Source organism: Galeopterus variegatus, unplaced genomic scaffold (assembly GCF_000696425.1).
Source record: "Galeopterus variegatus unplaced genomic scaffold, G_variegatus-3.0.2 Scaffold734, whole genome shotgun sequence".
NCBI classification, from domain to species: domain Eukaryota; kingdom Metazoa; phylum Chordata; class Mammalia; order Dermoptera; family Cynocephalidae; genus Galeopterus; species Galeopterus variegatus.
This window is the reverse complement of record NW_007726845.1, coordinates 485,519-498,274: the sequence shown is the minus strand read 5'-3', so window position 1 is coordinate 498,274 and position 12,756 is coordinate 485,519.

Sequence of the window (12,756 nt, the reverse complement as noted above, 5' to 3'; positions counted from 1 at the left end):
TCCTTCATTTGACTTTTAGACCATCAGTCTCCCTTTTAAAAACTCTGACATGGTCACTGAGAAGCCTTATCCTGTAAAGAACCTAAAAGATGAGGAAAAAATGGCCCATGTGTCTTTGTTGTCAAACAAAAATTACTGGCAAATCTCCTATCAACTTCCTATTTTGGTGAAGGTAACACACATTACGAGGTTCAGGGCATAGGGCAGACATGATATAGAAAGAGCATCTCCCTGCTCCAACCTCTACCTGTGCTGAGATAAATGCCTGCTGCATTCCCAGGGAATGCCTTGGAGCAGTGGAATCAAATAGCCTGGGAGTGGTAAGCAGGAGAGGAGCCCTGTTTGCAGGACAAGTGTGTGAACATGTGCCTTATTCATTGTCTGTGTAGAGGATTGCTTAGAGTACGTGCCCTTCACCCTGATTTGACAGATACCAGCATCAAATAACTATCTGTCTTAGTCCATTTGAGCTGCTATGACAAAATACCATAAATGAGATAGCTCATAAACAGCAGAAATTTATTTCTCACAGTTCTGGAAGCTGAAGTCCAAGATTAAGGTGTCACTAGAAGATTTGGTGTCTGGTGAGGGCTTGCTTCCTGGTTTATAGATGATGCCCTCTTGCTGTGTCCTCACACGGAAGGACCCCACCTCCCAGCACCATCACATTGGAGGCTAGGATTTCAACACATGAATTCCTGGGGGCATAAACATTCAGTCTATGGCACTATCTGGTAAGCCCTTTGAACAGTCATGAACTGTTCTGCAGAGTGTGGGTTTTCTAAGGACTCTCTATGGTGAGCTGAAGAGCGTAGTTCTTGCTTCAAGGAGTACTTGTAGGGTCTGCCAGGTTCCCCTGCAGACTTGCCCTTTGCCTTTTGGGGAAGCACTAAAGGAGAAAGTACCCAGCTCCGGTCCTTTCTGCAGGCTCACCCACTCCTTCTCTTCTGTTAAATGTTTGTCATTCTTCTCTGCAGATGCCTCCCAGGACCCAGAGGGAGACTGTAGCCTCATTTCTGTGGAGACCTTTGGCTGGACTCTCCTGGCTTTCCCAGAGGTGAGAGGCCATGGTTTCTGCAGCCTTTGGCTTGGCACAAACTCATCTCTGGTGGATCCAGGACCCAGATCTCCAATCTCGCTACAGCCAGGGCCTCTCTGTCCCAGAGTGACCTTGTGGGCTCTCCCCTGACTGGCTCATCACGGCGCCTGCCATTGGTGATTTTCATCCCAGATACGAGCCAATGGATTCCTGAAAGGGACTGTGTGGGCTTCTCTCGCCTTCACTGGGGCCTCGGTCTGGCGGTGCTCTCCTCTGTGGTCTGGATGGGGAATGAAGATGCACCTGGGCTGCCTGTTGTTTTTGTTTTGAGATATTTAAAGCAGCCAAAGCTCTCATTACTGTACTACAGTATCTGCCTGGGCTGGAGCAGGGAGCAGAGTCCCTCCTGGATTGGGGGCAGCTCTGTTCTGTTGTGGTGAGCCCAGGACAGTGTTTGAAGATGATGATAGAATTTAGAGTGCCAGGTTCTGGGAGCTCCTCCCCTCTCATTCATCCCAAACCCCTTGTTTGAATGAAAAGGGAGGCAAGTCCATTCAGGGAAAGGGGCGGCTGCTCAGGCTGTATGTAGGGTGATTCGTGGCAGAGTTGGGACTAGAACTCAGGCCCAGAGGCGGGTTTACTGTCACTGGTGAAGTTTGTTCAGGATTCTTCTGAGGCCCATTACCAAATGAGGACAATTCACTTAAAGCTTAGCATGCTGCCTGGTATATGGTAAGTGCTCCATAAATGTTTATTATTACTCTCACAAGCCCTGAGAGATGCAAAATATTCTTGCCCTTCAGGTGCTTACAGCCTTGTTCAGAAGCCAAGATTTTCACACACATACACAAGCAAGATTAGGGAGCAATGTAAGTCACTCTATGGTTATCTACTAAGTTAGGGGGTATACATGCAATGGGTCAGGCAAGAGAGGAGACAGATTACAGTGGCCTGGAAGAAGCGCCAGCGAGGAGGTAAGAGGCTAATAGGAAAAGCTTGTGTCTTCCATCTTCTCAACTCTTTGCAGTGAGATGGCCACCAGCCATCCCTGGACACTGCAGACCCCTCAGGCCATCCATTCATTTACCCAAGACATTCGCTGATTATCATCAGACTCTGGGCTCTGCACTGGGAGTCTAAAGAAGACCATGACAAGGTTCCTCACTCACCAGCTCACAGACTAGTCAGGGAGGTGGGCATGCCTAAAGATATCACCACTAACAAACGCTACATTTGTATATATTTATATCCCCAAAGTAATCATCTGAGCCCAAAGGTGGGATGGGGCAAGTCAGAAAGGAGCTTAGAACAAGAGCCTGAGGAAAGCATGGATTCATCTGGTAAAGGGGCAACTCAAAAGGCTTAAGCCCTTGTCCAAGGAGCCGATAAACATGAGCCTTTCTGCAGGAGGAGTGGAGTTGGTGGGAGATTCGACTTAAGCAAGAGCATTCTGACACTGAAATCAGGAGCCTCTGAAGCCAGCAGCTTGCTCTCACACTCGGTTCTGGCAATGCAGTATCTTTGAGCTGGGCTAGGAAGTGGACAGGAGCAGGTCTGGCAGGATGGAGAAAGGGGGCTACTTACACATCAGGGGTAAGCACCGGGCCTGGTAACTCAAGGGGAAACTTCCTGATCAAAGATGGATGTCGCAGATGTTTAATCACCTTAAATAAAACTATATTTTCTGTACTGCTTGGCTCAGAGGCTGCCAATTAAAGTGACATAGAAGAGAATGTCCAGCCAGCAATGTGAAGGAAGCATGAAATGGAAAGGGTTAGAGGCTGGACTTCTCTTGACCAGTGATGTTATTGTTTTGGCAAGGATTGCAGAAGATGCAGGTGCTGAGGGAGTGACTTGTTTGCAGGAAGGAGTAGGGACCAGAAAAGGGATCCCAGACACTTGGTCCTAACCCAACTGCTGAAGGAGGCTTTCAGGCTCTGGGATTTGGGGCAGGAAGTCCTGAGCCATATTTGTCCAAAATAGCATGGCCCGTGAATCTTCACTCTTAGTGACCATATGTCCCCAGCCAATAGATGTGTAGCACCCCACCTTCTGCTTTGCTCTATTATCCCTAAAGTCAGAGGGAAATGGCAAATTAAGTTTAGAACTACTGCTCTATGTCCTTCCTCTGCTTGTTTTTGCTAAGGCTTTTGAGTGCTAGAAAGATGTGTAGCACCCCACCTTCTGCTTTGCTCTATTATCCCTAAAGTCAGAGGGAAATGGCAGATTAAGTTTAGAACTACTGCTCTATGTCCTTCCTCTGCTTGTTTTTGCTAAGGCTTTTGAGTGCTAGAAGGCCTTCTAAGTCCCTGACAGGATCTACAGCTGTTGGAGCTTGGTGGACGGAGATGGAGAAGATGGTCAGTTCTGAATTCATCTCTCTTTCTCTTTCTCACTCAACTTTGAAGGTCTCCCTGAGCCTTTTTGTCTCTTTCATTGGCCAGGATGTTGAAACATTGCAATTTTTCATGATTCCTTGTTTTGTATTTTTCCTTCTTGGTCTTTCCTAAAGTCTATTATTTATCCAGGCCCACTTATACATCTCCTGCTCTATTGTACCGTCCCTGAAGCCTTGGACTGGTGTAAACTTGCTCACCCCCATCTTGCTTGTTTTTCAAAATGTTCACATGTGCCAGTCATGTAAATTTTCTCTTGGGAAGAAAAAAGACTGATGCTTTCTTTGTTGTATTGCTCCCAGGTGACTTGGCCTGTGCTGAGCTCACAATAGATACCTAGTATATAATTGCCACCTTGACTGCTGATTTCTTCTTACTATGCACCATTCTATTCATAACACCACCATTAATAATTCAGTGTTAATAAACTCTCTCTCTCTCAGGAGCTGTTAAACTCTCTCTCTCTCAGGAGCTGTTAAACTCTCTCTCTCTCAGGAGCTGTTAAACTCTCTCTCTCTCAGGAGCTGTGCTATAAGTCCTTTATATGCATCATTCCATTTAATTTTAATAATAGCACCATTTTCTACTTTTACCCTTATCTTATACTTTCCAGATCTTTTGAAAAATATCCCTCAACCCAGAGGCTATTTAGTATCTGGCTGTTTTAGAAGTGCCTGACTCATAACATTTCTGAAGTTATCACTACAGAATATGGTTGTAGGTCATAGAGGTAAAATCCTCTCTGCCTCCTCCAGCTGATGGTCTCAGAGAAGGTGAGAAGTCTCCTGCCTCTTTGTGGCAAAAGCACCGGGGTGAGTCCTGATTACCTGGGTCCTGAATATGCTAAGGAAAAGGCCCTTAGATAGCTCTACTGAAAGGGCAGACCCTGGCTGGTGTCTGAGAATGCCCTACAGAAGAGGCTGAAGGAATTGTTAACCTCTCTATAAGGCTGCTTTCCAGAAGTTCCTTTGGTCTGGAGTAAACCCAGGTTCACAACCACAGCCCAGAAGACTCTCCATGATTGTCTCCCTGCCCACCTCACTGCTCACATGCACCCCAACCTGCCTCTGCCTCAGCCACATTGATCTGCCCTGGTCCTCACACACTGTGAGTGTCCATGCTGCAGGAGGTTTGCCCTGGCTGTGTCCACTGCCTGCAAGACTCTCTCCCACATCATGGCATGGCCGTCTTTCTTCATTTTGGTCTTGATTTTCTGACCTCCCAAGAGGCTTTTCCTGATCACCTACACACCCTCCCCGAAGAGGATTGGAAATCTTGATTCTCAGACCCTGGCTGATGTCTGAGAAAGTGGGTCCAAGTCTGTCTATGGAGGGCCTGCTGCAAGGGTCATGAAGCAGGGTTCATTGGCATCCCACACTTCTGGGTTCAGGAGAGATATGAGAATTTATCCATGTCTCAGGAAGGCTTCAACCCATGCTGATTGGGCCTGTGCAGAAGGTAAGCAGCCTGATGCAGCCGTGTGCTCTTAAGAGGTGGCACAGCCACAGACCCCAAAAGTGAGGCAGTCCTGGTGGAAATGGCACAATCAAAACAAACTCTTAGCTCTTGTGGCTTTGGGTGGCTGGATTGGAAGGTTGTTGTGGTGTGTGTTCTGTCTCACACACAGGGACAGAACAACATGGGATGAAGCAGTGTGATCATATCGCTGTCCCCACAGATGTGGTCACCACCCAGTTCTCCTCTGTGCTGGTTCATAGTTGAGCACATGGTCCTTCATGACTGCTGAAGCCCAAGTCACTTTCTCCAGAGGCAGATCACCCAGAATGCACCCAGCAATGTTTAATGTGCGGGTCAAAGGCAAGGAGTTTGTGTTGTTGTTCTTGCCTATTCTATTACTGTTTAAGTGACCTGTCAATCAACCTACAGTTACTCTCTGAGCACCTACGTAGGTGTTAAGTGACACAAAACTGAGGATATGGCTGGGGAAGACGTGCTTTTTGCCCCTAACTTGCAAATTTACTGAGGACACAATGCCAGGCACAGTAAAAATAAAATAGAAATAGAAATACACACTAACGTTTATGAGCCAGGCACTGTTCTAAGCACTGCTTATATGTCAACTCGTTTCATCCGAACAGCATTCCTACGGGGCACGTGCCATTATTACCCTCATTTTTACAGAGGAGGAAACAGAGGTGTCAAGGTTCGGGTGCATAGAGCTGAGGAAAGGTGGACACAGGACCTAGTAAGTGTAGCTTCAGATGAGGACACTCAGAAGGAGCTACCAGGGAGGCAGGATGCACAGCACTGAGTGCAGGGCCCCAGGGGCCAAAGGGAGTGGGACAAACTGCATCCAGTGCTGCTTCTGGATCCACCACAGAGCCCTAAAGGGAAAGGCATCTTACACTTCAACCCTGTTTGGCTTCAGACTCACTTCTGGGATTACGGAGAGAGATGCACCCTTACCTGCGTTATTTCTCACTTGACCTCCTCACCATATGGCCTCGGTTCTCATTCTAGACTCTGAGACGATGGACAGATTGGTGATGACTGCAAACTAGGCAACATTCAAACACCAGTGCTTAAGTTCCTGGGAGGCTGTGCCTTACCCAGGCCTCGGTTCTCATTCTAGACTCTGAGACGATGGACAGATTGGTGATGACTGCAAACTAGGTAACATTCAAACACCAGTGCTTAAGTTCCTGGGAGGCTGTGCCTTACCCAAGAAAGTTGTTCCAGTTATTTCCTGCCATGTAATAAATCACCTCAAAACCTGGTGGCTTAAAACAACAACAGTCACTTATATCGCCATCTCTCATGCTTCCGAGGTGACGGCTCAGCTGGTCTGTCATGTGGTTGCAGGCAGAGAGGAGCTGGGGCTGGAATCACCTCCACGGCCTCCTCCCTCACAGTGTGGAAGTTGGTACTGCTGTCTGTGAGGACCTCAGCTCAGACTGTTGTCAGAACTTCCACACGTGGCTTCTCCATGTGGTCAGGGCTCCCTCATGGCAGCTGGGTTTCTAGGACAACTGTCCTGAGAGAGAGCAAGCCAGGTGGAAATGTAGCACCTGCTAGGACCGAGCTTCTAACATTTCATATCCATCACTTTCTCTGCACTCATTTTGCTAGAGTCAGTTAAGTACATATTCAAGTTGGGGGAAATTAGACTCTAGCTCTCAGTGGGAGAGTGTCGAAACACTTGTAGTCACATTGTGAAACCACCAGAGAGATTTTTTCAAATAACTTCACCCTGATTTAAAGAAAACAGCTATCTGAGACAGACAGGACCTAAGAAGGTACGTGTGGCTCAGAGTTTTAGGAAGGAACAGCACAAGGTTGGGCCAGGAGAGGCAGTGGGATGAGAGGATGCGTGCTGGACTGGACGACTGGAGGCCTGGCCCTACCTCTGACCAGCTGTTGCCCCTGGGGAGGTCACTCTGCTTTTTGGGCTGCCTTACTTTCCTTGCTTCTAACTGGAGATGGTTGGGAAAGATGAGCTGTCCCTTCAAGCTTTCACTGTTGTGGTTCTATGATCTTGGGAACTAACACGTTTCTTTGGTCACCTCCACAGTCCCCGTGCTGACCTTCCTGTGGCCCATAATGTGGACAGGTAGCCCTCTGCTCACCTGCACATGCTTTGGGGGTTGAAGGCCTGGAAAAGAGAGGGCATGGGGAAAGAAGACGAGAAAGGCTGGCTGGGAAAGACAGCCACATGCAGAATAATTTTCAGCTGTTTGGAAGTCAGAGGAGGGAGTAAAAGATGCAAATGATGAGCCAGGGCTTGCCCAACTCAGTGATGTTGAATGACTTTCCCACCAACTCAGCAGGCCCAGCAACACTGGATGGAGAGCTTCTAACACATCACGTTCTGTTTGGAAATGCTCTGCCTTCAGTTTGCATTTATCTCTAACAATCACAAGAAGGCATTAGATTTGACGTCCTAGTGTACATGGGGCAGAAAAGGAAATAGGTGAGTGATGTTACACGATCAGTGCTCTGTGACTCCATTCCGCCCCTGGAAGTGGGGTGTCTTCTGTGACAGTGGTTTTACTCAGCATCCTTTCCTCTTCCTCTTCCTAGATGGGGAGTGAGTGTATGAGATAGCTATGTGGAGCTCTCCCCCTTCACTTCTTTGAAAAGCTTTAGTTGTCTTTGTTTTGCAGATGAAAAGATGGAGGTAGAGAGAAGCAAAATGTTCTACTAACAAAGGCAGAAGCAGATCTTGTTGTTCCAGCCGACTCTCAGGAGTGTGGGTCACGCCAGGTCATCTGGGGCACGTCCTGTGTGCTCAAACACTGAGGATTGGGCCTTTGGCCCAGTGCTGAGGGGCTGCATTTGGAGAAGCACAAGGTTGGAACTCCCAGAGGAAAGTTGAGGAATCAAGATAAAACATGAGAATGTTTGGGACGGCTCTGTTTGTGTGTGTGTGTGTGTGTGTGTATGTGTGTGTGTGTTTGGGGGCCCATCTCTTGCCAAAACCAAGGTCATTTCTGCATATTTGTTTGCTGAATACAAAATACTCCAAAGATTGCTCTTCATATTTGTTGGATCTGAAATGAAAATGACTCAGCAGAGAGAAGGAACATGTTCTGAATGCCCTGAATGGCCTCTGAATTAAAATATATGGCCCTAAAGAGTGAGGCCCACCAAACCCTAATCTTCAACGTACACATACAAAAGTGCCATGCAGTCACGTGCGTACACACGTGCGTGTGTGCACGCGCACACACACACACACACATTGTGTGCCTGCTCCATCTTGACCCAAGTCCTGTTATCTCACTTTGTCTTCACACTCCAGCCTTTCCAGTCACCACCCTTTCCTGCAGGGAGGGCCTATCTGTGTGTAGGTGGAGGGGCCTGGGCTGCAGGCCATAGCTGATTTTCTAGGGGGGCCAGCACTTCCTCTCTGGCTCCTGCCACAGGCTCAGTGTCAAGATTCCTGAAAGAAATCTGTGAATTTTTATTCTTCAGCAAAGTTGAGGTTACCTCGGATTGTCCCTAGCTTTTGGATCTGGGAAGATAGAGCATCTGGGAAAAACAACCGTCTGCCAAATCAGACGTGCCCTGCTTTGTACACAAGCTGTATCCCTGAAAATTTGGTTATAAACTGGATTTTGGTATATTAAATCATATTTTGAATGTACTGAAAAGATTTGCGGTTCAAAGACACCCAGCACTGGAACCTTTTGTAAACTGAAGAATTATTCTGTAATGTGATTTATGAGTTTGGTAAGTAGATGGAATATTTTTGTATACTGAGTGTTATTTTAAATGTACTGTGTGGGATTTGTTATTGAAAGTTACTCAGCATTGAATCCTTTTGCAAAGAACTACTCTGTTATGTAGATAAACATTTTGTGATTTATGAGTTTGGTAATTTAAGACATTTCATAAAGTGGGATACACTTCTAGTTTTGCTTCAGAGACAAAGACGGTTTCTGCTAATATTCAGACTTGGGGAAAAAAGAGAGCTCTACTATCTGTGAGTTATGCTCACTCCTAAGGGGCTTGGGGAGAACAGAGGTACTCAGACTTTCCATTTTGTTAGCATAAAAGATCCCAAGGGTTGCCTGCTCTGCTTACTTGCCATATTATCACAGGGGTGTAAATGATGGGGCTATTTTTACAGATAAATTTAGTTAGCTATTACATTTATAAAGGTGTTTTCTTTATATCTATATGTATACTATCTAAATATAAATATGTGGATATATATATATATATATATATATATATATGCATCCCATCTATCCTCTAGTTATCATGTGTATTCAGTTCTGTAGTAAAAAATAGACCTTGCAGTAGGGTTTGTGTTTTGGACCACTGAAGGGCTGCTGTTTCCAGCAGTGCAGAGAGCTGGATCTTGCTCCGAGATCACTGAGACTATGAACCAGATGAGAAGGAGACCTTGACTTCCTGCTCACCCTTTCTCATTTAGCAGCTCAAAAATCAGTCCAGCACTTGTCTTCCAAGGTTTCTTGTTCTATCCCCACTGCTTGAGCACCAGTGTGAAGCTTGTTACTAGGGAAATGGTCTGACTTGTTAAGGCAGTTGGAAAAGAGGAGTGTGGTATCAGGTGTGTATAGCCTAAGGCTTCAGGAAACCCAGGAATGACCAGGAGCAAGCCCTACCTGTGTGTGCCCTTGACGGAATGGGTTGGTGCCAGGCAGAATGTGCTGATGACTTGCTCTTTCACCATGATGCGGCACTGACTGGGTTTCAGAAAGGGGTGTTTGGAAACTTATCCAAGTACAGAGATAATTTGTGAGATGCTTGGCCTCCCAGACTCTTATTTTTTAATTCCTGGAGAGTTGCTAATTTCTAGTCATGGCTCCACACTCCCATCTGCCTGACCTTCCATCTTACTTCCTGATTTCCTAAAGACTTTAACTCACAGTCTGTCCAGATCCTGGTGTGGGCAGTCCTGAGACAGAGAGTCAATCTTCTCCCATCAGATCTAGGAGGTTCTTTACTATAAAGGACATATGAAGGTACTTCAGAAAGTTCCTGGAAAAATAGAATTGAAAGATAAAGTGACTCTTTCCATGAACTTTTTGAAAACCCCTCATATTCTCTCTGAGCCACATATGCATGGATGTTTCTTGAAAGATATTGGGCTGTGGACATTAAAAACACTAGCCTTGGAATTGGAAAAGCTGGAATTAAGTCCTAACTCTCTCTCTACTTAGCTTTGTGACTGAGGCAAGTCAAAATTAATCTCATTTTCACATAGAAAAAAGCAAAATCTCTGACCTTAAATGTCTCCTGGTCTGGCTGGAGAGGCAAACAGGTAAAGACGTTAACCATAACTAAACGTGGTGGATGGGAGACAGCAGCCAGACCAGGTAAAACTGCTGCGGCTGTGGGTGCAGTGACTTAGGGCCTTCCTTTACTACTTTGTAAGTGGGGCATGGTAATTCCTCTCCACAGGACAGTTGTGAGGGTCAATGATATAATGCATTTGTAAGTACCTAATAAAGTGCAAAGCATTCTAAAAAAGACAGATATACGCAGTAATTCTCAACTGTTTTCTGCTTCCACTGTATTTGTGTGCAAGATCTATGAATGAATAATCTCTCTCAATACCGCAAGGGATTCTTGAGGTATGGGACATGTTCCTCCCACACCTCCAACTATGGGATATGCATTGTGGTTGAAACACACCCTAGAGATTCTGAGAGCCTGCCCCCAGGAAAAATGCTTTCTTTTGTCTGTCAGAAAAGCTATTATAAATTACATTATCAAGCAACACATTTTCCTTGTTAAAAATCAAAACATTACAAATAAAACTAAAATCTCCTTTGATCACCATTTTCAACCTCCCTGTCAAACACTGCAGTCCATCTCCCACCTCCATCTCTGAGGGAACCATTGTTATCAGCATGCTGTTTAACCTTCCAGATCTTTTATGTATGTTTAATGTGTGTGTGTGTCCACAAAAATATATGTTGATTTACATAAACTTTGCAACCTGCTTATTCACCTAAAAGTATGTCATGGATATCAAATCATGTAACTACATGTAGCTCTAATTCATTCTTTTTTACTATTGAATAGTATTTCACAGTAGGAATATTCTGTAGCTTATAGCATTCTTTAATCACTAGACTTTTTTTCAAGTTTTTGTTATTAAAAGGCACTTTTTTGTGCATACCTCATTGTATACACACACAAGTCTTTCTCTAGGGTAAATAATAAGTGAGATATATGGATCATAGGGCATATGTATTTTTATTTTAATTATCTTCTAATTTTTATGCCCAAAGGCAGAGTATGGGAGTATGCATTTCTCTGCATTACTGCCAAATTTTGTACCATCACATGTAAACATTCTACCAGTGTGATGAGTAAAATTGGTATTTGACTTATGTCAAGTTAAAGTTCAGTTAATGTTTGTTTTTCTAACTACTAGTGAGTTTGGATAATTTTAGATCTTTACTGGCATTATGTTGTCTCCTCTGTTAAATGCTTTTTGTTTACTTTGCCTGTTTTTCTAGAGGCTTTTAAAAATGACTTATAGACATTATTTATACTGGTATTTATTTTGTTATACAATTTCAAATATTTATCTTAGCCTTTTTCTTTTCTGTTAAGTTCCTGATTCTCTTTGTCTCAAAGAAAGTTTGAATTTTGATGAACAGATTCATCCTTCTTTTCATTTATGGATTTTGCTTTCTGTTAAAAAAAATGTTAACAGAACCCAAAAGCATGCACGAAAACACGTCAAGGAGCTGGAAAGGTCCTTCTCACCCACTTATATAGACCTTCCTTACCTTTATCTCACAGCAAATTGTCCTATATTTTCTTGAAATGCTTTTATAATGCTAGCATTTTGGACTCTTTATTTTTGTGTAAGGTCTGGATATATCTATATTTGCTTTTGAAAAAAGGCTGTTGTATCATCTGAAACTTCTTCACTCATTTTAAATGCTCCTTTTGTCACATAGTAAATTCCTATTTATTCATGATTCTTTTCTAGGTTGCCCGTTGTCTTCATTGTTCTGCTTCTCTGTGTCTATGCCAATCGTGCCAATCGCATGCTCAGAGGGGCATTTGCCTTGTCTAGGAGAGTTCTCACTTAGTCTCTATCACATTACGCTATTTTATTTTCTTCAGTGTACATACAACTTTTTAATGTTTTTTTATTTACTTATTTGCTTGTATACTATAAGCTCCATGGTGACAGGGATCTTCTCTGCCTTTTCTTACTGATGCATTTATCACCTGTAATAGCACTTAATAGATATTTATAAAATAGTTGACGAATGAATGAGTGAAGGCCAATGACTTGATCAGAGGTATTTCTATTTTGAGTTTTATTTTTTAAGCCTTGAGTAACAAAGAAGTGGGTGAGAATGGCCTTTTCAGCTCCTTGACATGCTTCCATGCATGCTTTTGGGTTCTGTTAACATGTCACATTGCTTAAATATTGAACCTTTGGAAAGGCTCATTCAAAGGGGCAGAAAAGAGTAATGTCTGCTCATCATAAGCTTTGAGGATATTTCTCTTTCGAGTATGGAATTTAGAATGGCCACATATATTTTATATATATATATAATATATGCACATATATATATATATATGAACACTAAATATTGGCTCAGGGAAAGCATTAATTCATTCTGCAAATATTTACCAGGTACTCTGGTAGGTGCTGGTAATAAACATGGAACTTATGGGGGGACATTAATTAAATAATCACAGCAGTAAATATATAATTAGAAACTATGATAATTTCTCTATATGAAAATTATAAGATGTATTTAACGTATGTAACAATTAAGGGGGTCAGAGATTATTTCACAGAGGAAATGATCATTGAATGGAGATTTGAACTAGACAGAGAGAAGCTTTTTG